Raw genomic sequence first — 23,797 nt, 5'->3', positions numbered from 1 at the left:
GCCAATATCAACTGTTTGCTGGGAGTTTCAGGAACTGGACCAGGGTGTCTTTATAAAGAGACCACCACTAGCTACTGTATGTTGCGTGTTTGTGCATGTCTAAGGCTATTTTTACATCTGCATTTGCACTTTGCATAGGCTTACATAGTTACATAGTTAGTACGGTTGAAAAAAGACATACTGTATGTCGATCAATTTCAACCAAGGAGTGGGAAAAGCAAAAGGGATGAAACAAAAATTCTACACATTGACATAGGAGCTGATATTTTTTCGTTCTAGGAAATTATCTAAACCTTTTTTAAGCCAAATACTGAAGCTACTGTAACCAGGTCCTGTGGTAGGCTATTCCATAGATTCACCGTTCTCACAGTAAAGAAGGCTTGTCGCCTCTGCAGATTGAACCTTTTTTTCTCCAGACGGAGGGAGTGCACCCTTGTCTTTTAAGGGGGTTTTACATGGAACAGGATTTCACCATATTTTTTGTATGGGCCATTCATATATTTATATAGCTTAATCATGCCCCCCCTTAGTTGTCTCTTTTCAAGGCTAAATAGGTTTAATTCTTTTAATCTTTAATCATAACTTAAATTCTCCATGTCCCTTATTAGCTTCGTTGCTCTTCTTTGTATTTTTTCCAACTCCAGGGCATCCTTTCTATGAATTGGAGGCCAGAACTGAACTGCATATTCTAGATGACGCCTCACTAATGCTTTGTAAAGTGGTAATATTATATCCCTGTCCCGATAGTCCATGCCTCTTTTAATACACGACAATATCTTGCTGGCCTCTGAAGCAGCTAATTGGCATTGCATGCTGTTATTTCGTTTATGATTTACAAGTACACCCAGATCCTTCTCAACAAGTGACTCCCCCAGTGTAGCTCCCCCTAGGACACATGATGCATGCAGGTTGTTGGTACCCAGATGCATAACTTTACATTTATCTACATTAAACTTCATTTGCCAAGTGAATGCCCAAACACTTAGTGAGTCCAAATCAGCTTGCAATTTACGAACATCTTCCATAGACTGAACCATACTACATAGCTTGGTGTCATCTGCAAAAATAGAAATAATGCTAATAATCCCATCCTAGCTGAGTTATTTTTTTATCACTTTTGATGGCAAAGCATGTGAGGCTATGCTTGCTATCAAAACAAAAATAAACCTCAATGGACTCCATTATAAATCAGTGGGGTCCATTGGGATCCTGCAGAGCATCATCTATTCCATTATAAATGGAATCCATAGCGCAGATGTAAACAGAGCCTAAGATTCCAGTGGGAAGAGGAATCGACCTGAATGAAAATACTTTCTGTAGTCTGTACTTTAACTCCTTCCCGCCGCAGCCATTTTTCAGATTTTCAATTTCATTTTTTTTCTCCCCCCCTTCAAAAAGCGATAACTTCTTTATTTTTCATTCGATTTAGTCCTATGAGGACATGATTTTTGCGGGATGTAGTTTTTCATTACACCATTTATTGTACTATATAATGTACCAGGAAATGGGAAAAAACTATTTGTGGGGTAGAAAATGAAAAAAACAGCAACTTTGTTTTTACGGAATTCACTGTGCAATTAAAACAACATGTTAAGTTTATTTTGTGGGTCAATACAATTACGAATCTATACGATTATGTTTTTTTTCTATATTTTACTACTTCTACATTCAAAAAACTAACTGTGAAAAATACAATTTATTTTGTTTTGCCAAATGAGAGCCATAATTTTTTTATCTTTCTGTTGATTAAGCGGCATGAGGGCATATTTTTTTTGCAGGATCAGCTGTAGTTTTTAATGCTACCAATTCGGGGTACATGCAAGGTTTTGATAACTTTTTATTAAATTTTTGTGGGAGATAAGTAGACCAAAAAACAGCGATTTGGCGTTTGTATTTTTTTGTTTTACGGCGTACACGATACAGGTTATATAATGATATATTATAATACCTCAGACTTTTACGGATGCGGCGATACCAATTATGTTTGTATATTTACTTTTTTTACAATGCTTTAGGGGCAAATTTTTTTTACTTTTAATATTCTTTTCTACATAAAAACTTTATTTAAATGATTTTTTTTTTTTTTTATTAGTCACCCTAGGGGACATGAACCATCGATCGTTGGATATCTGCCGTAGCAACAATGGGCACCCCGCGTTCGCATCGCGGGATGGGGCCAATGAGCTTTTAGAGGGGGTCACGCTCCCTTTTTCTAATGATTTAAATGCCGTGGTTGCTATTGACCTTGGCATTTCATGGGTTAAACGAGCGGGATTGTGCTCGGGCGCGGTCTCGCTCATTACTGTGAAGTGTCCGCTGCAACATACAGCCGACACCCACATTGTTTGGAGTGAGCTCGGCCCTGAGCCTGTTCCATGCATCCCCTACCCGGCTATGACTGGTCTACGTCAAATGTCGGGAAGAGATAAAAATTAAGAAGTGCCAATGTGCTTAGATGATTATTAAGAGGGAAACCTCTCCTAACCATTTTTGGAAACCTCATAGGGAAATTAATTAAAACTGGTACAAAAAAAGATGGAGATATTGCCAATGACAACCAACCAGATTCTACCTCTCATTTTTAAGTGGATCTTTCGAAAACTATAGTAGAAACCCGACAAAAATGGGCATGTGCTTCACTTTTCCTGTGCTCCAGCTTTAATACATCTCACCCATGTGTTAAAGATTATTAACAATTAAGGTATGTTCACAATGAGCGGATACGCTGCGTAAAGGTACACAGCGTATGCGCCCTGGAGCCGGCAGGGAATTCCAGCTTATAAACCTAACCAAATTGTGGTGCAGATTTTCAGCCAGTTTTTCTGCGGAAAATAGCAGGTAAAAAAATAGGCCCATACTTACCCATAGTCATGGCTATGCGTCCCCTGACGTCTTGCAGCCCGGCCTCCTGGGAAGACGTTTCATCCCATGTGTCCACTGAAGCCTCTGACAGAAAACCAGCAATTCCGCATAATAAATTGATATGCTGCGGATTAAAAATCCGCACCACAGGTCAATTTATGAACGTTATTACGTTTTTTACACAGCGTGTGGATGAGATTTGTTCAAATCTCATCCACTCTGCTGCTACTGTATTATGCTGCGGATGTTCCGCAGTGAATTCCGTTGCGGAAAATCCACAGTGAACTTACCCTTGCAATTAAATACATCAGAGGAAGGCCTCATGCACACGACCATAATTTTTTTTACTGTACACAAATACGTATCCGTAGTCATCCGCAACTTATCCGCATATACGGCACGCTTTCCACGGTCTGTAGTGCATCCGTAGTTCGATCGTATTTACGTATCCGCAAATAAAACAGGGATGAACCTTGGGTAATCCCCTGGTGTCGCATAGCATTGATTCCGCAATTACGGACGGCTACGGATGCACGTCTGTAGCTGTCCGCAATTACAGAAACTCCCATAGACTTCTATGGGGAGTCCGTGCCATGATTACGGACAAGAATGGGACATGTTCTATAATTTGCGGATCATTTCTACGACACGGACACACATACATAAATATATGGAAAGGTGTCCGTGACCAATAGAAATGAATGGGTCCGCAATTTCTTCCATGCTTACGGATCCGTAATCATGGATGAAAACGACGGTGGTGTGCATGGGACCTAAATTGACTTTTGTGCTACATTTAATGATTTTTATTTTTTCCTTAAATTGCTTTATTTTTGTGAAGGCAAAACTGCTCTAGCAGGATTCTTGTGGTGGGGTCTAATGAAAATTTGCTTGATATATCTTAATAAACATTTCATTTCAAAATACTGAATAATGTTACTAAAACTAAATCTACCCAAAGAATGTCTAGACACAGATAATTGATTATGTTAACATCACATAGAAGATTGAGTATGGCAAAAATTAGTAAAGCCATCTGTCCTTAGCCTTAAGCAAGAAAAAAATCAATATAGACTTTGAGAAGTGCAATTTCAGAGCAGCCTTGTGACGAGGATAATTCATAATCTGGGGCATAAAACAGCTTAATGTTTAGAGAGCTAATGCAGCACTTATATCATCCCAGTCGGAAATTGTTGGGAACCATGACTGAACTACATTTGTTCAGTTTATTTGTTTTTAAGACGTTTGCTCAGAAAAGATAATAATTTTTCTTATTTTTGTCATCTGTAAAAGCAGCATAACAAACACATGCCTGTAATTTCGAACCAAGGTCTTGAAAAGTGTAAAATTATTATGTTGTACTCACACGTGCTGTTTTTTTGTGTGTTTTTTTTTTTACCACAGCACTTCCTGCAATTGTTCTAAAAGGTTTTTTTTTTAATTACAATAAAATATTTAACTGTACTTAAAAAAAACAAATGCATACAAAATCATGACAAAAAAACTTACCAAACCAGCATGATGTGTAAGCAAAGGGAAAGCTTGAACCTCCTGGGCCCGCATGCAAAAAACTAGTATCATTATGCAAGGAAATATAAAATCCATTTCACCGGTGTAAATAATCTGGGACTACATGGATATACAGTTAGGTCCAGAATTATTTGGACAGTTACACAAGTTTTGTAATTTTAGCTGTTTACCAAAATATATTGAATATACAGTTATATAATCAATATAGGCTTAAAGTGCAGTCTCTCAGCTTTATTTTGAGGGTATTCACATCCTAATTTGCGGAAGGGTTTAGGAATTATAGCTCTTTAATACGTAGCTGCCTCTTTTTCAAGGGACAAAAGGTAATTGGACAATTATCTCAAAAGCTATTTTATTGGCTATGCTCTCGTTTATCCATAATCAATTAAGCAGGTAAAAGGTCCGGAGTTGATTCCAGTTGTGGAATTTGCATTTGGAAGCTGCTGCTGTGAACCCACAACATGAGGTCAAAGGAGCTCTCAATGCAAGTGAAACAGGCGATCGTTAGGATGAAAAAAATGAAGAAATGCATCAGAGAGATAGCACAAATGTTAGAAGTGGCCAAATCAACAGTTTGCTACATTCTTGAAAAAAAAAGAGCGCTCTCGTGATCTCATGAAGTCCAAAAGGCCAGGATGTCCACGGAAGAGAACAGTAGTGTATGATCGCAGAATCCTTTCCTTGGTGAAGAAAAACCCCTTCACAACATCTACATAAGTGAAGAACACTCTCCTGGAAGTAGGTGTATCAGTATCTAAGTCTACCATAAAGAGAAGACTTCATGAAAGCAAATACAGAGGGTTCACCACAGGGTGAAAACCATTAATCAACCTCAAAAATAGAAATGCCAGATTAGACTTTGCCAAACAACATGTAAAGAAGCCAGCCCAGTTCTGGAACAGCATTCTTTGGACAGATGAAACTATGATCAAACTGTACCAGAATGATGGGAGGAAGAATGTATGGAGAAGGCTTGGAACGACTCATGATCCAAAGCACACCACATCCTCTGTAAAACATGGTGGGGGCAGTGTGATGGCATGGGCATGCATGGCTGCCAAAGGCACTGGGTCACTAGTGTTTATTCATGATGTGACTGAAGACAGAAGCAGCCGGATGAATTCTGAAGTGTTCAGGGATATACTTTCTGCTCAGATTCAACCAAATGCAGCAAGGTTGATTGGACGTCACAGTACAGATGGACAATGACCCAAAACATACTGCGAAAGCAACCCAGGTGTTTTTAAGGCAATGAAATGGAATATTCTGCAATGGCCAAGTCAATCACCTGATCTCAACCCGATCGAGCAAATCACTGGTTACAGTTTAAAGGCTATGTACACCTTTAAAAACGCATTTATATATATATATATATATATATATATATATATATATTTATATATATATATATATATATATATATATATATATATGTATGATATCTATCAGTGTGATTGGTCAAAGTTTTAATTATTTTTTTATTGAAAATTATTGTTACTTTTTGAGATACGGCTGCTTTGTATCCTGTATACAGAGCAGCTGTACATAGCGCTGAGACCTGAATCCATTAGGTCGCCTATTATCGACCTGCTGACACTGAATCAGTCAGTCCCATTGACCTGACGGATACAAGATTCAGCCCTATACACAGCTGCTCTGTATACAGGATACAAAGCAGCTGTATCTCAAAAAGTAAAAATGATTTTTAATAAAAAGTAATTAGAAAGTAGCACCAAATCACACCGAACCCCCTCTTGCAGTGTAAGGGTATATGCACACGACCTATTTTCAGACGTAATGGAGGCATTTTAAGCCTCGAATTACACCTGAAAAGACGGCTCCAATACGCGGCAAACATCTGCCCATTGCTTGCAATGGGTCTTACGATGTTCTGTTCAAACGAGGTGTAATTTTACGCTTTGCTGTCAAAAGACGGTGCGTAAAATTACGCCTGCGTCAAAGAAGTGCAGGACACTTCTTGGGACGTTTTTTGGAGCCATTTTTCATTGACTCCAATGAAGAACAGCTCCAATTACGTCCGTAAAAGACGCAGCGAAAAGCGCGAGTACATGGAAAAACGTCTGAAATTCAGGAGCTGTTTTCTCCTGAAAACAGCTCCGTAATTTCAGATGTATTTTGCGTTGCCGTGTGAACATACCCTTATAACTACTGAGGGTACTATGGGGGGATTATACTGCAAGGAGGGTACTGTCTCTGACTGCTGTGTGGGAGTTATACTGCGCTCAGCTTCTTGCCCCCACTAATTTAAAAGGGGTCCCGCCAACGCTGGGGGGCCGGGAGTATACTGCAAGGGGGGTCTGGGCATTTTACTGACAGCAGAGGGCTCTATAGGGGGGAATTATCCCCCCATAGAGCCCTCACTAGTTACTATACTGCAAGGTTAGGGGGGTCTGAGCATCTCACTGTCTGCTCTAATGGGGGGGCAGAATCCCCCCTATAGAGCCCTCTGCAGTAAGTCAGACCCTCCCTATCCTTCCATTATAGTGATGTGAGGGCTCTATGGGGTGGATTATTGCAGCCCCATAGAGCCCTTTGCTGTCAGTAAAATGCCCAGACCCCCCTTGCAATATACTCCCAGGACCCGGTCCCAGCAGCTTCGGCCGACCGAGTTAAGGCAAGAACGTACCTCGTGCGTTTGGTCACTTCTCCTCTTCGTTCGACCGCTCGTCCTGCAGACCTGCTCCTCTCTGGCGGCACGTGCTGCGTACAGCAAGGAGGAGGAGTGTTACAGACGTGCCCATCATGCAGCACGTTTGCTAAGTCTGCATGCCTCCTCTCTGGTCCAGTCCGTCCCTGGCTGAAAATGTCGCTCGCCATTTTCGGGTAGGTGGCGCCGCCTGAGGCTGTCGGCTCACCTCGCCTCATGGCAGATGCGGCACTGATTATCCCTCCCAGATCATACACGTGTAGGCAACACCAAAAGGCCAGTAACAGGAGTAACATCTTTAACATCAAGTCCCTTTATGCTGGGGAAAGCAAAACAACCGAGTGGAATAAAAGAGGAACAATTGTATAGAACACATTAATAAGTAATAACAAAAAGCAAAGTGAAAATCGTCACGCTATTTGCCAGTCCAAGATATACTGCTTTAGGATAGCGAGAATGCGCAGTACAACCTTTATGTCACCAATCTAATCGGCACTACTGCGCATGCACCAATTAGGATGTAGAGACGTGCGTGCGTTTACTACACTACAGGGCCATGTGTGAACTTGCCTAGTACGCTGCCTGGCCCCTGTCAATTAAAGGAAGCAGGGAGGGAGGGATGGAGGTTGAACTGGGGAATGACGAGAGATCTTTTTGGAGCAACGGTGATGGCCTCGTTGCTCCCAAATGCTCATTCGCATAAATGTAATAAAAGCTTTTTCTCTTCAAATGAGGCACTCTATGGAAAAATATAATACACATCAGAATCAGGTTACCCTAATCTATAATATCCTGTTGGTAGTTCAATATGGACATCTGGTGACAGACTTCGTTTAACTGTTTCATTGATGCATTCCACAAATTAAAATGCATAGTTTTTACTATGTCAGGACTGTGGAATTGTTGTATACTTTGCCATGTGATCATGTATATCTTGGACACAAAGCATTGATGCATTCATATTGATAGCCAATAAAACATTGTCAATCAACAACTTTACTTATTCAGGATTGACAGCTTTGCGAATTGCCATTTCTGTGTTTTCTTTCCTTTCATCTGCAGTTTGTGACAGCATCTGTAATAAACCTCCTGAAGTCTGTCATTTAAGTTTGGCAACTGCCTCAATGTGTATTTTTTGCTTTAAATGTCTCTTTTTTAAATGATCAAGTTTCCAGCTAGCCTCCCACCGTTTTCTAGTAGTGAAATCACAACTTGCACCAACTTTCTGGCATGTGAAAATTTCTCCTAATTTCACCCTCTGTTTTGTGGCAGAGATTGGAATTTCTATCTCTACTATTTCACAAAGCCATTCCTTTTTAGGCCACGTTCAGACATGGCAGAATTTTTCCGCTGCAAATGTTGCTACAGATTCGGGGGAATTAAGCAACGAATCTGCACCAACATTTGCATATTTGACAGGTAATTCAGATGTTGCAGATATCACAGCAGACTTGCCAGAGATTTCAGTTATTGCATTGCAAAGGCATTGCAGCATCAATCCTGTAGTTGGCGGGACAGTCACACAGGACAAGAACGGCCGGACCAAACTGCAGGCTAGGGGGAGGCCCCATGATGAGGGGAAGAGGAAGGGGAGGAGCCGAGGGACACGAGGGTGGGTTAGACAGTGTACTGAGCGCCAGTCTAACCTGGAAGTAGTTAGAAAAGTTGAGCAAGGAGGTGTGGCTGGGTAGAATGGCGGGATCTTTTGTTTCGCCACCCTTTCCAAACTTGGTGGTTTCCCCAGAAGGAACCAAACAAGTTTAGGCTTATTCATCACCTGTCACATCCAAAGGGGGCTTCTGTGAATGATGGCATAGATCCATCTATATGTTCAGTGTTCAGTGGTTTACACTTCATTTGATACGGCAGTTGATTGGTTTAGGTGGTATGGGAAGGGGGCGCTTATGGCAAAGACGGATATAGAATCAGCTTTCCGTGAATCGCTTTGTGGCGGCCCTGGCTTTTGAATGCAAATGGCGGGGACGGAGGGACGTCACAAAGGATTTTCTAGTCGGCCAGGCCCTGATGGGGTTTAGAAGGGGATGGGTGGTGTCTGATAGGCGGCGACCGGTGTTATTTGCGTTGCTCGAACAACTGGGTTCGGCAGTGGACGTGGTGTGCACCTCTGGGTATGAGGTGGTTTTGTTTAGATTGACTTTCTCCTTGTAATTTTTCGGGGCACTTAGGGTGGGGGAGCTGGTGTCGCCAAGTAGATCGCGCGAGGGGTGTTAGTTAAGGGAGGAGCTAACGCTGCTGCATGGGAGGGTGGAGTTCAGGATTCGCCGGTCTAAAATGGATCAGTCAGGAAGGGGAAAGCAAGTGGTATTGCATACAGTGTCAGGGGCAATCATGTGTCCAGTGCGTACCTTAGTGTCTTATTTGGGGACTAATGAGTTGGGGCGGGTCCATTGCTGCGTCATGCGGACGGGGGGGGGTTTATATCTTGTTTCCAGTTTACGGCTGTTTTTCGAAGGTGTCTCTGGTACATGGGCCTAGAGGATACATCTTACGCGCCACATTCATTTTGGATTGGGGGAGCCACGGAGGCGGCCAGCTGGTGGTTGGTTCCCGGAAGTGGTGCGTCGCATAGGGAGGTGGGAATCTCGTCGATATAAAACATATGTGCATCCGCACTTGCTTGCATGAGGGTGAGGGAAGGTGAGGGAGCGGTTTCCGGGTGGGGGGGTCGTGTCTGAGGCTCTTGTTATTGCTCATGCCTAACGGTTGTCTTCATTCTCCTTCAGACCAGTCCCCGTGCCTGGTATGGATCTTTGGGCACTCGTATGTCCATTAGGGGGCGGTTCGGGCAGACGTTCGGACAGACAGGCGTCAGCTGGTGGCTCGGATTCCGGGGCATGTCAAGGGTGAGGGTTTTGACGGAGTTCAATCACTCGGCAGGGCTGGACAGGGCATAATTCATTACTAAACATAACAATAATAATATAACATAGCAACTTGAGGCCTTTTTTGGTGGGAAAAGTTATAAATTTTTTAGGCATCAATTTTGTGTGTATATATATATATATATATATATATATATATATATATATACACTACCGTTCAAAAGTTTAGGGTCACTTAGAAATTTCCTTATTTTTGCAAGAAAAGCACAGTTTTTTTCAATGAAGATAACATTAAATTAATCAGAAATACACTCTATACATTGTTAATGTGCTAAACGTCTGGTTTTTAATGCAATATCTACATAGGTGTATAGAGGTTAATTTCCAGCAACCATCACTCCAGTGTTCTAATGGTACGTTGTGTTTGCTAACTGTGGTAGAAGGCTAATGGATGATTAGAAAACACTTGAAAACCCTTGTACAATTATGTTAGCACCGCTGTAAACAGTTTTGCTGTTTAGAGGTGCTATAAAATTGACCTTCCTTTGAGCTAGTTGAGAAGATGGAGCATTACATTTGTGGGTTCGATTAAACTCTCAAAATGGATAGAAAGAGAGAGCTTTCATGTGAAACTCGACAGTCTATTCTTATACTTAGAAATGAAGGCTATTCCATGCGAGAAATTGCCAAGAAACTGAAGATTTCCTACAACGGTGTGTACTACTCCCTTCAGAGGACAGCACAAACAGGCTCTAACCAGAGTAGAAAGAGAAGTGGGAGGCCCCGCTGCACAACTGAGCAACAAGACAAGTACATTAGAGTCTCTAGTTTGAGAAATAGACGCCTCACAGGTCCTCAACTGGCAGCTTCATTAAATAGTACCCGCAAAACGCCAGTGTCAACGTCTACAGTGAAGAGGCGACTCCAGGATGCTGGCTTTCAGGGCAGAGTGGCAAAGAAAAAGCCATATCTGAGACTGGATAAAAAAAGGAAAAGATTAATATGGGCTAAAGCACACAGACATTGGACAGAGGAAGATTGGAAAAAAGTGTTATGGACAGACGAATCGAAGTTTGAGGTGTTTGGATCACACAGAAGAACATTTGTGAGACGCAGAACAACTGAAAAGATGCTGGAAGAGTGCCTAACGCCATCTGTCAAGCATGGTGGAGGTAATGTGATGGTCTGGGGTTGCTTTGGTGCTGGTAAAGTGGGAGATTTGTACAAGGTAAAAGGGATTTTGAAGAAGGCTATCACTCCATTTTGCAACGCCATGCCATACCCTGTGGACAGCGCTTGATTGGAGCCAATTTCATCCTACAACAGGACAATGACCCAAATCACACCTCCAAATGATGCAAGAATGATTTAGGGAAGAAGCAGGCAGCTGGTATTCTATCTGTAATGGAGTTGCCAGCGCAGTCACCAGATATCAACCCCATAGAGCTGTTGTGGGAGCAGCTTGACCGTATGGTACGCAAGAAGTGCCCATCAAGCCAATCCAACTTGTGGGAGGGCCTTCTGGAAGCATGGGGTGAAATTTCTCCCGATTACCTCAGCAAATTAACAGCTAGAATGCCAAAGGTCTGCAATGCTGTAATTGCTGCAAATGGAGCATTCTTTGACGAAAGCAAAGTTTGAAGGAGAAAATTACTATTTGAAATAAAAATCATTATTTCTAACCTTGTCAATGTCTTGACTATATTTTCTAGTCATTTTGCAACTCATTGATAAATATAAGTGTGAGTTTTCATGGAAAACACAAAATTGTCTAGGTGACCCCAAACTTTTGAACGGTAGTATAAGTGTATATATTTTTATATATATATATATATATATATATATATATATATATATATATATAGCAATAGAAAGCAGCAGCACTCACTAAAAAACACATGTGTAGGTGCCAAGCAAGTCGTCCAGATCCAAGGACAAGGCAGTATATAAAAATAGAAATCTTGCAGCACTCCAAAAGTGTGAAAAAAAGTGGTTTTATTCAGCCAACAAACAGCGACGTTTCTGTCCTACAATAGGACCTTTATCAAGCATGATAAAGGTCCTATTGTAGGACAGAAACGTCGCTGTTTGTTGGCTGAATAAAACCACTTTTTTCTCACACTTTTGGAGTGCTGCAAGATTTCTATTTTTATATATATATATATATATATATATATATATATATATATATATATATATATGTAGCATTTAATTTATATAATTTTTTTGTATAATGGCGGTATGCATAAAAAAAGCAATTCTTTTGTTGGTGTTTTTTTTATTGACATTTTAAAAAACATGAACACAAATTAAAAAAATGGCTGAGTAAATAGCTCAAGTCAAGGCCTATATACACATGTAAAAGGAAGCAAGAAACAATAATTATACTCGCTAATGGGAGATTTTAATTGCCGGGATATGAGTTGGTGTCATGGTTCGGCATCAACTGCAAAGGGGAGAAATTTCCTCAACCTGTTGCAGGAAAATGTTATGGGCCAGTTTGTGGAAGACCCGACTAGAGGTGAAGCTCTGTTGGATCTGGTCATTTCTAATAATTCAGAGCTTGTTGGGAATGTCAATGTTCGTGAAAACTTCGATAACAGTGATCACATTATAGTTATATTTTTACCTATACTGTAAGAAAACAAACACAGGCTGGGAGGGCAAAAACACTTAATTTTAAGAAGGCAAATTTCCCCAGGATGAGGGCTTCAATTCAGGATATAGACTGGGAAGCACTAATTTCAAATAATGGTACAAATGATAAGTAGGAAATCTTAAAATCTACTTTGTATAATTAAAGTGCAAAATGTATTCCTATAGGTAAAAAGTATAAACGACTAAAGTTAAATCCTACATGGCTTACACCTTCAATACATGACAAAAAAAGGGCATTTGAAAAATACAAATCTGAGGGTACAGCTGTAGCCTTTGTAAATTACAAAGAGCTTAATAAAATCTGCAAAAAAGTTATAAAATCAGCAAAAATACAAAACGAAAGGTAGGTGGCCAAGGATAGTAAAACAAATCCCCACAAATTCTTCAACTTTGTAAGTGCAAAAAAGCCAAGGTCTGAACATGTAGGATCCTAATTACCAATATTAAAATTTTGATAATTAGGTTTTAAGATACACTTATTTTTTTTATAATAGTTTATAGTAGTTTTTACAAATACTTATCATCATTCCTTTTGTAACGGGTTTTCTATACTAGTTATATGTATAAGCACAAAAGGAAATTGGAAAGTGCTGAACGTTCAAGATGTTAAAAAGCAACTGCGGGCACATGGAGTTAAATACTCAATGATATTTCCTGTTAAACTTAAAGTTATCTGGAAGGAGACGAATGTGTTCTTCCAGGATTCACTGGAAGCCAAAGAGTGGGCTGACATGAATCTAAAAGGGAAAACATTGGGGATAAATTGCTGGTGATGTGAATGTAGCACTAATCAATCTGTGTGGGACTGTGGGAAGAAATAACATGACACAGTAGACGGTCCATGAAATTTTTTGTAGCATAAGAGGGTCCTAGAAAGGGTTAACTTATATTAAATTAAAGCCCCTAGTAGTTATGTTTTTAATATTGAATATAATAAATCAAATATAGGTTCCTAGGAGGTCAGGGGCAGGTAGGAAGAAGCAGGGGGGGAGTTAGGCAGAGGTTTTTGAAGTCTATCTAGGGGTGGAGTATCCCCAACTAGATGGGCTATTTAGAAGGAGAGGTTTTTGGGGTTTCGCCCCCATTCTTTACTTTGCCTTTTTCTTTTTGGTGGTGTATATGGCTATGGATTCCAGGGGAGAAATGGAATGGTCTAGATATGGCTCCTGGTAAAAATGTAAAGATTCTTTCTTGGAACACTAGGGGGTTGGGCTCGAAAATAAAGAGAATGGCAGTCTTCAATTTTATTAAAAATTATCTCCCAGCTATAGTATGTGTTCAAACTACTAATTTGACAAAATATCAACAATATAATTTTAATAGGAGTGGTACACACTTTAAAAGATAAGGTTCGTTTGGTACTTGCACAGAATACACAAGGTAGAAGTGGATTGAAACAATTCATAGAGGAAGTAGGGTGTAGATATTTGGCGTAGCAAATATTTGAAAGGAAGCGAGTACTCGTGCTACTCTAAGACACATTTCTTTTCAACGTATTCATTTGTCAGTAAGTAATAGAATAGCTGCAAAGAAAATCACTAAGGTTAAATATGAGACAAGCAAAATATCGGACCATGCACCATTAACAGTACAGGTACAGGTAGGGGATGATATTATGAGAAATATATTTAGAGATAGCATTGTATGGTCTCTTATGATGGAGCACAAAATAATTATTGAGGAAATAAGGCACTTTTTTGAGGATAATATCTGTCGGCGAACCCCCACATTTTTGGGGATGTAGCAAAAGCCTATAGACGGGGTATAATTATTAAGGAAACGTCTACTGTTAGGAGGAGACTCTCTGGTATGGAGAGGGATGCTGCTGAAAGGGTGGAAGCTGAAGAGAGGTGCTATTGTGGCAATCCTACTATGAAGAATAAGAATAAATGGAAAAGGGCCCAAAGGATATGTAATAACATCCTAAAGTGTAATGACATCCTATGTCATATGACTCACTATAGGTGGAGTTAATATTAACCTCATATAAACTTCACTAGACACAAAAGTAAGATTACTTCAGTATTAGTTTTCAAAACATATATTTGTTAATTCCGAAGTGACCACCATTTCACATAATGTAGCAGTTTGAATAAACATAATTATTTCTGGTCCATATTCATTCAGATGTTTTGTTTTATTTGCACACTTTATGTAAAACTCAGTGAGAAAGGATTTAGGTGTGTGGTAATGATCACTATCAGGTCCGTGGTGCTGAAGAACAGCAAATCTAAGACCTGTCGGTAAAGCTAATGCAGAATTTCACAAAAGGTGCTGAAAACATGTCCTATGTTATTATGTGAGTGTAGTCTTATAAGATTAATATATTTCAATATAAATTTGTGTGATTATCAAGGGTAAACTATACATTAACATAGAATAAACTCTCATCTGAAAATGGACGTCTTAATTGTATAAGAAGAGAGATATATTTATGGTAGTATCATGCATTATATTCTAATTTGAGAAGTTATTTTAACTCTGAAAATACCTTGCTTAATAATAGTTCTTGCTCAAATAATAGGACTTGTTAAATATAAAACAATCTGTTAGTTCAATATGAATTTGGTCTAATTAGTATAAATACGTTAGATCATTCCTGAAATTCATCCCTTTAGGGAAGCGTCTATCGAGTTTTAAGATCCACAATGCTTCTCTATTAAGGAGTAACTTTCTCCAATCCCCTCATCTTTTAGGTTTAAAGACTCTTTCTAACCCACAGACCTGAAAAGACCCCATATTGCAGTGATGAGCCTCTATGAAATGTTTTGCTGCTCCTGATACATTATGTTTATTGGGATTTTTTATGTCTGCTATATGTTCTGCAATTAATTTTTTGAGTGTTCTAATAGTGCAGCCTACATATTGTAGATTGCATTCTTTGAAATAAATTATGTACACTACATGAGTAGTATTGCAATTAATAAGCGATTTGATTATAAATTGAGCATTAGTGGAGATGGAAACTATACTTGTATTGGTTTGCATAAAGGCACATACTCCACACCTCGTGCAGCTGCATTTGTATGAACCTGTGCTACTAAGCCACGTGGATTTTTGATTATTTTGATGATATCTTTTAATATCTGGTGTTTGTCCAATATAGGAAGATATTGTTTCACTATAGTCACTATAACATTATAATCAGTACTATAAGGGGTTGAAAAGACCATTGTTTGCCTATACTGTTTATTCATATCCTTATTTACTTTATTAGAATAAAAATACACTTTTGGTTTTTTTTGCATCTGCAATCCTCTTCATTCGATTGAAAGTGGAAATAGTGTAGCCCCTAGCTCTCAATCTAGTGTCTATTGTTTTGCATTCACTCAGAAAATCCTGATGCTGAGTGCAGGTTCTTTTTGCTCGTACATATTTCCCTATCGGTAGATTATTAATGACAATATTGGGATGAGCACTGTGTATTATTATTATTATTAGTAGTATGTTCTAAAAAATCTTGTATAAGTGGAACCGATCCAGACCATATTATCAAAATATTGTCTATGTAACGACCGTAATAATGGATATTTTTGATATATGGATTACAATTTGTATAGATCAAATGTACTTTTTACCAGGAAACGTAAATATTAGCTAAAAAAAAGGTGAAAATCTTGCACCCATCCCAAGCATTGTAGGAAACTTTTTTTGATAAACGGAAAATAATTGTGTTTTAATAGATATTCTGTGATTTCAATGATGTATTCTTTCAATTCGTCTCTATAACTGGTGTATTTGCTTAAATGGTCTCTAAGGGCAATAATGGCTTTGTCATGTGAGATTGAAGACTACAGGGCTGTAATATCACACGTCACCCAACTGAAATTTTTCTCCCATTTCAGGTTGTCCATTATTTTCAGAACTTCCTTGCTGTCCTTGATATAGCTCAGTGATCTCTTCATCAACGGTTGAAGTTGTGTATCAAGCCATTCTCCTAATCTCTCATTGATAGAGCCAATACTAGATACGATAGGCCTGAGGGGAGGGGAAAATATATTTTTGTGATCCTTTGGCAACGCATGGAATATAGGGATAATGGGATAATCTCTATTCATATATTTAATTTATTTTTAACGTTAGAACTGTTATAATTAGTCCTTCTATAAGAAGATTCAATAACTGTTTCTTAAAAATGTCTGTGGGATCTAACGTTCATTTCCTATACGTATTTGTATCATTTAACATAACCATGATCTCTTTTTCATAGGGGCCTGCATCTAAGACTACTACTGACCCTCCTTTATCTGAGCTTCGTATTATGATGTTTGTAGTCTCCTTCAAATCCCTTAATGCTAAATTCTCTCCCTTAGGCCGGATTCACACGAGCGTGTGCGTTTTGCGTGAGCAAAAAATGCTGCGTTTTGCACGTGTTGCAGTTCCGTGTGTCATCAGTGAAAGGTGCGTGGCTGCATGATTTTCACGCATATGCCATCCTTATGACACGCGGTTTTGCTGTTTAGAAAAAGAAATGAAGGGAGTGCTTTTATTTTTTCCTTCATTTCTTTATCTACTGTTGCGCGAATCACGCGCGACACACGGAAGTGCTTCCGTGTGCCGTGCACGATTTTCACGCACCCATTGACTTCAATGATGTGATGCGCGAAAAACGGCTAAGTATAGGACATGTCGTGAGTTTTACGCAGCGGACATACGCTGCGTGAAAATCACGGACTGTCTGAACGGCCCCATTGACTAACATAGGTCCGTGCGATGCGCGTGATTTTCACGCGCGTATCACGGATGTTAAACACGTTCGTGTGAATAAGGCCTTAGTAAGTTTGAAAGTGTTTGTAGATTTATCTTTATATAAATTTTTCAAAGCTTCCTCTACTAATAATTGGAAATCATCCATTGTTGGCGGCCTAGAAGAAATGTGGTAAAAAAAAAAAAGGGTTAGACAAATGTTTAATGTCTTTGGAGGGACATATCAGGACATCTGATTCTGAATTTCATTATATAGAGACTGGAGAGTAATAATCGCAAGTTGTTCCTCAAAATTAAAACCCTCAAAATTATTCTGTAAATAAAGTTCTGTAATAGGACACAACATTTATTTCTGGTTTTAATTTTCTTCTTTAGATGAAAAGTGTTTCTTGATCGTTAGTAGCCGTACAAACTTATTTATATCTAATAAGGTTTGATAAGGGTCAAAATTTCTTGCTGGAAAAAAGTTGAAACCTTTTTTTAGAACTTTTATTTGATTCGTATTAAGTATGAAAGCTGACAGGTTTAGTACTGAACATTCATTTCTGAGATTAGGTTCTTCTTTAATGTTATATGACGTATTAATTGATTTGTCACTTATTTCACCACTCTTTTTAACCAAAGGACAATTATCTTTCTCACTATGAATAACAGTTCTGTCCAGAAAATTAGATATATTCTCTTGGCAGGGACTTTGATGTTCATTGTCCTGCTTTTCTTCTGCAAACTTATTTGTCAATTTTAATTGCGCATCATTGAAGAAAGAGGAAAAAACTTTTTAGAGTTTTCATTTTGGTTAGATGTATTATATAGTGCTTTTTGGTCCACTGGGTGATGGTGTTCTTTCTCGCATTCATTTTGTTGCAGGATATGATCATCCATCAGTATTACTGCCTTTTGCATCTCGGATATCTGCTCCTTTCTGGATCTCTTTCTGGATCTTGCAGAGTGGGTTGATTTTCTTGATGGTCTATGGTGTGTATTATGGTTTTGTCTTGTTTTCCCCATCTGTTCAAAATATCCATCTGAATCAGACATTTCATAGCATCCATAGAGTCATATTCAGACGATCAGAAATTCACTTTGTTCATATTGCGTTTGTATCTTTTCCACAATTTTGTTTTTTCAAAATAGTATGTAGTGCTGTGGTACGACTGCGGTTGTTTCACCAAGTATAAACAATGTCTTCTTTATAATCCTTAACGTCCCTTTCAAATTTAGTGTGTTTAATTTTTGTTATAATGTCCTCTAATTGCGTGATATATTGTTTCAATTTGTTGTTTAATTCTTCATATTTTGGCAATTGATTTAAAGTTTGAAGTGAAGCATGGGTTTTCCTTATTGAAATTTCCACTTCTTTTAATTTTAGATTTTCATAAGAAGTGATGAGTCACATCAGTCAAATAGAAGCATCACTCATAATCTGGTTCCATTCAATAATAAAGTTGTCATTATAAATTATGGTTGGTACTTTGCGTATCCGTAAACCCCTTGGGATCATATTTTTATCTATATAAGAGTGCTATCCCACCATATTCGTATCTGTTGGTTTAGATCTTTTTTCAGATCATGCATTAGTTTGATCAAACTCTGATTAGTGTCATTACCCGGCACATGTTGATCAGAAAACTGAGCTGCTGCTCTATTAAGTCTTTCAAGACTATTAATCTCTATAGTGTCCTGGTTTCATGATGAACTTTTTTGCATTATAAAATAAATTTCTCATTGTAAACCAATATTGGTGTGATTCTCTTTCAGTAAATATTCAATGACCGTAAATTTTAATAAGTATATATATTGTAATACCCATGGCCGCGGGCCGTCAGGTTTACTCACCTTCTGACGGCCGCAGCCATGGATCAGTGAGCGCTGGCTCGCATTTCCTCCATAGGAGACAACAGCTTCACTTCTGCTTCACTCTGCTGTGTCCCATAGGGTACTCTTAAAGGGCCAGCGCCCGCACCTGAATTAAAGAACCAAATTAGCCCATGAGCACCCTGGACTATCATAAGGGCCCTGCCACTTCCTGCATTGTCTAAGCGTTGTTGTCATTTACCTATGTTCCTCTCTGCAAATGGTCCCTTAAGTGTTTCCTAGTTCCCAGTGTTCCCGTTCCTGCTACCTGTATCCTGTGTCCCGTGCTATCCTGGATCAAGTGTCGTTTAGAGTTGGAGTCGAGTCGTGCTGTGTACTACGCCTTTCTGGTTACACCACGCCTGGTGTCCGCCTGCTGCCAAGGTCCCATCTGAGCCTGTCTTCGCTACTGTCAGAGGTTACCACAGATACACCTATCCGAACTATTGACTTTGAGTTGTACCCTGTTGGCCAGCTGCTATACCGTCAAGGCAGTACGGCCCAGTGGGTCCACGCACCCAACGTGATATATATATACAAAATGTGGAAAAATATAGAAAATAAGTTTGTTAGTATACAAAGTGGAAAGTGGAAGCATCGTCTCTGTTTCTTTGCGGTGTCGACTTGTAATAAAAAAATATATATACAAAAGTATAAGTTTGCATAGGTTCACTCAACGCGTTTGCACAGCGTTTTCTGAAATTGGGTGACGTGTGATATCACAGCCCTTTATTCTTTAATTCTACATGACAAAACGATTATAGCACTTAGAGATCATTTAAGAAAATACACCAGCTATAGAGATGAATTTAAAGAATACATTATTGTAGTCACAGAATATCTATTAAAACATAATTATTTTCTATTTAACGAAAAAAAAATTCCTTCAACGCTTGGGTGGTTCAAAGGGTGCAAGATTTTCACATTCTTTAGCGAATATTTACGTTTCCTGGTGGGAAAAAAATGTAATCGATACATACTGTAACCCATAAATTAAAAATATCCATTATGAGGGTATGTTCACACGCAGTGTTTTCAGACGTAATTCTGGTGTTTTATGCCTCGAATTACGCCTGATAAACGTCCCTAATATGCCTACAAATATCTGCCCATTGCTTGCCATGAGTTTTACGGTGTTCTGTTCCCACGAGGTGTAATTGTACGCGTCACTGTCAAAATACGGCGCGTAAAAAGACACCCGTGAAAAAGAGGTGCATGTCACTTCTTGGGACGTTTTTGGAGACGTTTTTCATTGACTCCATTGAAAAACAGCTCCAATAATGTCCGTAAAATACGCAGCGAAAAACGCGAGTTGCTACAAAAACGACTGAAAATCAGGAGCTGTTTTCGCCTGAATACAGTTCGGTATTTTCAGATGTATTTTGCTAAGCCGTGTGAACATACCCTTACAGTGGTTACAAAAGACGATATTTTAATAATATGGTCTGGATCGGTTCCACTTATACAAGATTTTTTAGAATATATTATTATTATTAATAATAATAATAATAATAATAATAATTATAATAATAACAACAACTTAGTTTTCAAATTTAATATTGAGTCTACTACAATTCCTTTTCTAGACCTTCTATTCACAGGAGACCAGTTACATTGATGCATACAGAGTAGTATGTATCGAAAGCCTATATCAGGAAACTCTGTTTTACATGCACACAGTGCTCATCCCAAGCAAGTGATTAATAATCTACCGATAGGGGAACATGTACGAACGAAAAGAACCTGCACTCAGCATCAGGATTTTCTGAATGAATGCAAAACAATAGAGACTAGATTGAGAGCTAGGGGCTATACTATTTCTTATCTCAATCGCAAAGAGGATTGCAGATGCAAAAGCCAGAAAAGTGTATTTATATTCTTTTTTTTAATTATTATTGACATTTTATTGAAATTATCAACAGAGAAAAAGACAAAACTCCAAACGGGCAAGCATACTAAATATTATACATCATATCAAGATACCTTGCCAAAAAAGAAAAGGGAAGGAAAGTAAAAAAGGAGGGAGGGACATTGGTACAATATAAACATGGTTTGTACACGTAGTTAATCACGTTGTTAAGCAAAATTTCACAAAATACATCCTCAAACAAATTTAGGGAAAGATCTTCCAATAGTGCCAAACTGTAAGGAAAATTTTCCTAGTTTGAGAATCCCAATGAGACAACTCCTCGAATCTATAAATCTGATCAACCTTCGCAATCCAATGGTCGATAGTAGGAATAGAATCTGAGAGCCAATGAAGTGGGACTAACAAACGGGCCACAACTATTAATAACTTAAATAAAGCAGAAGGGGCAACCTGTACCGAGGAGAGAGGTATAGAAATTAGGGCAATTTCTGGAGACATAGGTATGGAGCATTTGCAGATGTCATTACAAAGTTTAAAGATCTCCTCCCACCATGTTCCCAACAAGCCACATTCCCACCAAACATGATAAAAAAACTACCCCTTTCTGTCTTACAGCTCCAGCAGGTATCAGAATGTGTCGAGGAAAACAGACACGTCTTATCTGGCGTCCTGTACCATCGGGATACGAATTTGTAACTATTTTCCTGTATTTTAATGCATATAGACATTTTATAAGGGGAAATCAGGATCTTAGAAATGTCAGCATCAGACAATTTTCTACCCAAATCCCTTTCCCATAAACCAATAAAATAAGGAGGTCGAGATGGAACGGGTATAGAGAGTTTCTTATAAATCAGAGAAATAGACTTAAGTGGAGTACGGTTTTGAGAGACTAGAATTTCAAACCAGTTAACATCCCTATGGAAAGAGGGAGACCGGCAACACGACAAAGCGGCAGATTTCACATATGCAAGTAGCAGAAAGTGACTATCGGCAATAGATAAAGCAGACATGAGAGCAGAATGGGAGATCAAACTACCATCGTCATCGAACAGTTGTGTAAGAGGAGTCCGAGAATATCTTACGCTCATCGGAGCGCTGTCACGCAAAGCCTTAGGGGCACCTCCAATAATATCCCTGAGCTGAACTAAGGGTGAAGGTAATAAATGTGAATCAGATCTATCCAAAAAAGTCTTCCATACAGAGAGTGTTGCTTGTGTTAAAGGATTAGGGGGAGTACTACCAGAAATAAGGGAAGTATCTAACAAAATGAGGGTACGAAGCGGGGCCGGGGACTTGTAGTTTTCTAAAGCAACCCACAATTTATGTAGTGGGGCATGCAACCAATCTAATACTCTGGCAAGATGTATCGCCCTATAATATAGTTCTGGGTCAGGTAATTCTATGCCTCCAAAAAGTTTCTGACGAGAAAGATCAGATCTCGCAATACGAGCTCTCTTCCCTCGCCAAATAAACCTGGCAAGTAGTCTATTCATGTGTAAAAAGTATGACCTGGGAATAGGTAGAGGTAAGGTCTGCATCAAGTAGGTAATCTTAGGTGTAACATAAGAGATGACGAGGTTCTTCCGACCAAACCACGACAGATAAAGCAAATCTAAGCGGTGCAGCAACGGGAAAGAAGACAGAAGCAGAGAGAAGTTAATAGAGAACAACTCATTGCAGTCTGCACATAATTCAATCCCCAAGTATGTAATATGCGACGACGACCAGTCAAAGGCCGAATCGGCTATTAAATGTGATCTACAATCTGATGGTAGGGCTATTCTGAGGGCCTTAGATTTGCTTGCATTAATCCAAAAATTTGAAATATAACTGAAGGAGTCTAATAAATCATGCACCTTGGGAAGTGCGATATCAGGGTTTGTGACAATTAAAAGAAGGTTGTCTGCATAGGCCGCTAATTTATGTTCTACATTACCCAAACGAAAACCTACTATATCGGGATTCAATCGTATAGACTGCATATGTTTCTCCATAACCATTACAAACAACAGGGGGGAAAGAAGACATCCCTGTCGGGTGCCATTACTAATTTCAAAAGGGGAAGATAAGGCTCCATTCACCGCAGTAACGGCAGAAGGAGACGCATACATGGAAAAAAACAGTGTTAATGAAGGGGGCAGGGAGATGAAAGGATAACATAGTCTGCTTCATAAAATTCCAACTAACCCTGTCAAAGGCCTTCTCAGCATCCGTGCTGAGAATTACTGTGGGTATTTTGTCTTTTTTGGAATGATGAAGTATATGTAATACCCTACTAGAGTTATCCCTACCCTCTCTCTGCAATTCAAAACCGACTTGGTCAGGGGAAATAACATCCGGGAGAATCAATTTTAGGCGAGACGATAACATCTTTGCTATCAGCTTCAGGTCCATGTTCAGGAGCGAAATGGGTCTGAAGTTGGCACACACAGTATGGTCCTTCCCCTCTTTTGGAATAAGGGAGATATGGGCACGTGACATATCCACAGATAAGGATGAACCCTGAGTAGCAAGATTTGCGGTATGCAATAATCGGGGGAGGAGAATGTCTCCAAAAGTAGAATAATAATCTATAGATAGGCCATTAGGACCCGGACATTTGCCAGATGGAGAGTGTTTAACAGCACTCTCCAGCTCTGTGATGGAAAAAGATTTAGCAAAATGCTCACTTTGCGCCTCAGAAATGACTGGGAGAGAGAGAGAGTCTAAGAAGGAAGATATGAGCCCAGGTCTATCCTCCAGATTTGTCGAGGGAAGTGAGGATTCCAGGTTATATAGATTGTGGTATAAGTTCCGAAACAG

Source organism: Rhinoderma darwinii, chromosome 3, assembly GCF_050947455.1.
Source record: "Rhinoderma darwinii isolate aRhiDar2 chromosome 3, aRhiDar2.hap1, whole genome shotgun sequence".
In the NCBI taxonomy this organism is placed as follows: Eukaryota; Metazoa; Chordata; class Amphibia; order Anura; family Rhinodermatidae; genus Rhinoderma; species Rhinoderma darwinii.
Note: the sequence above shows the minus strand (reverse complement) of the source record.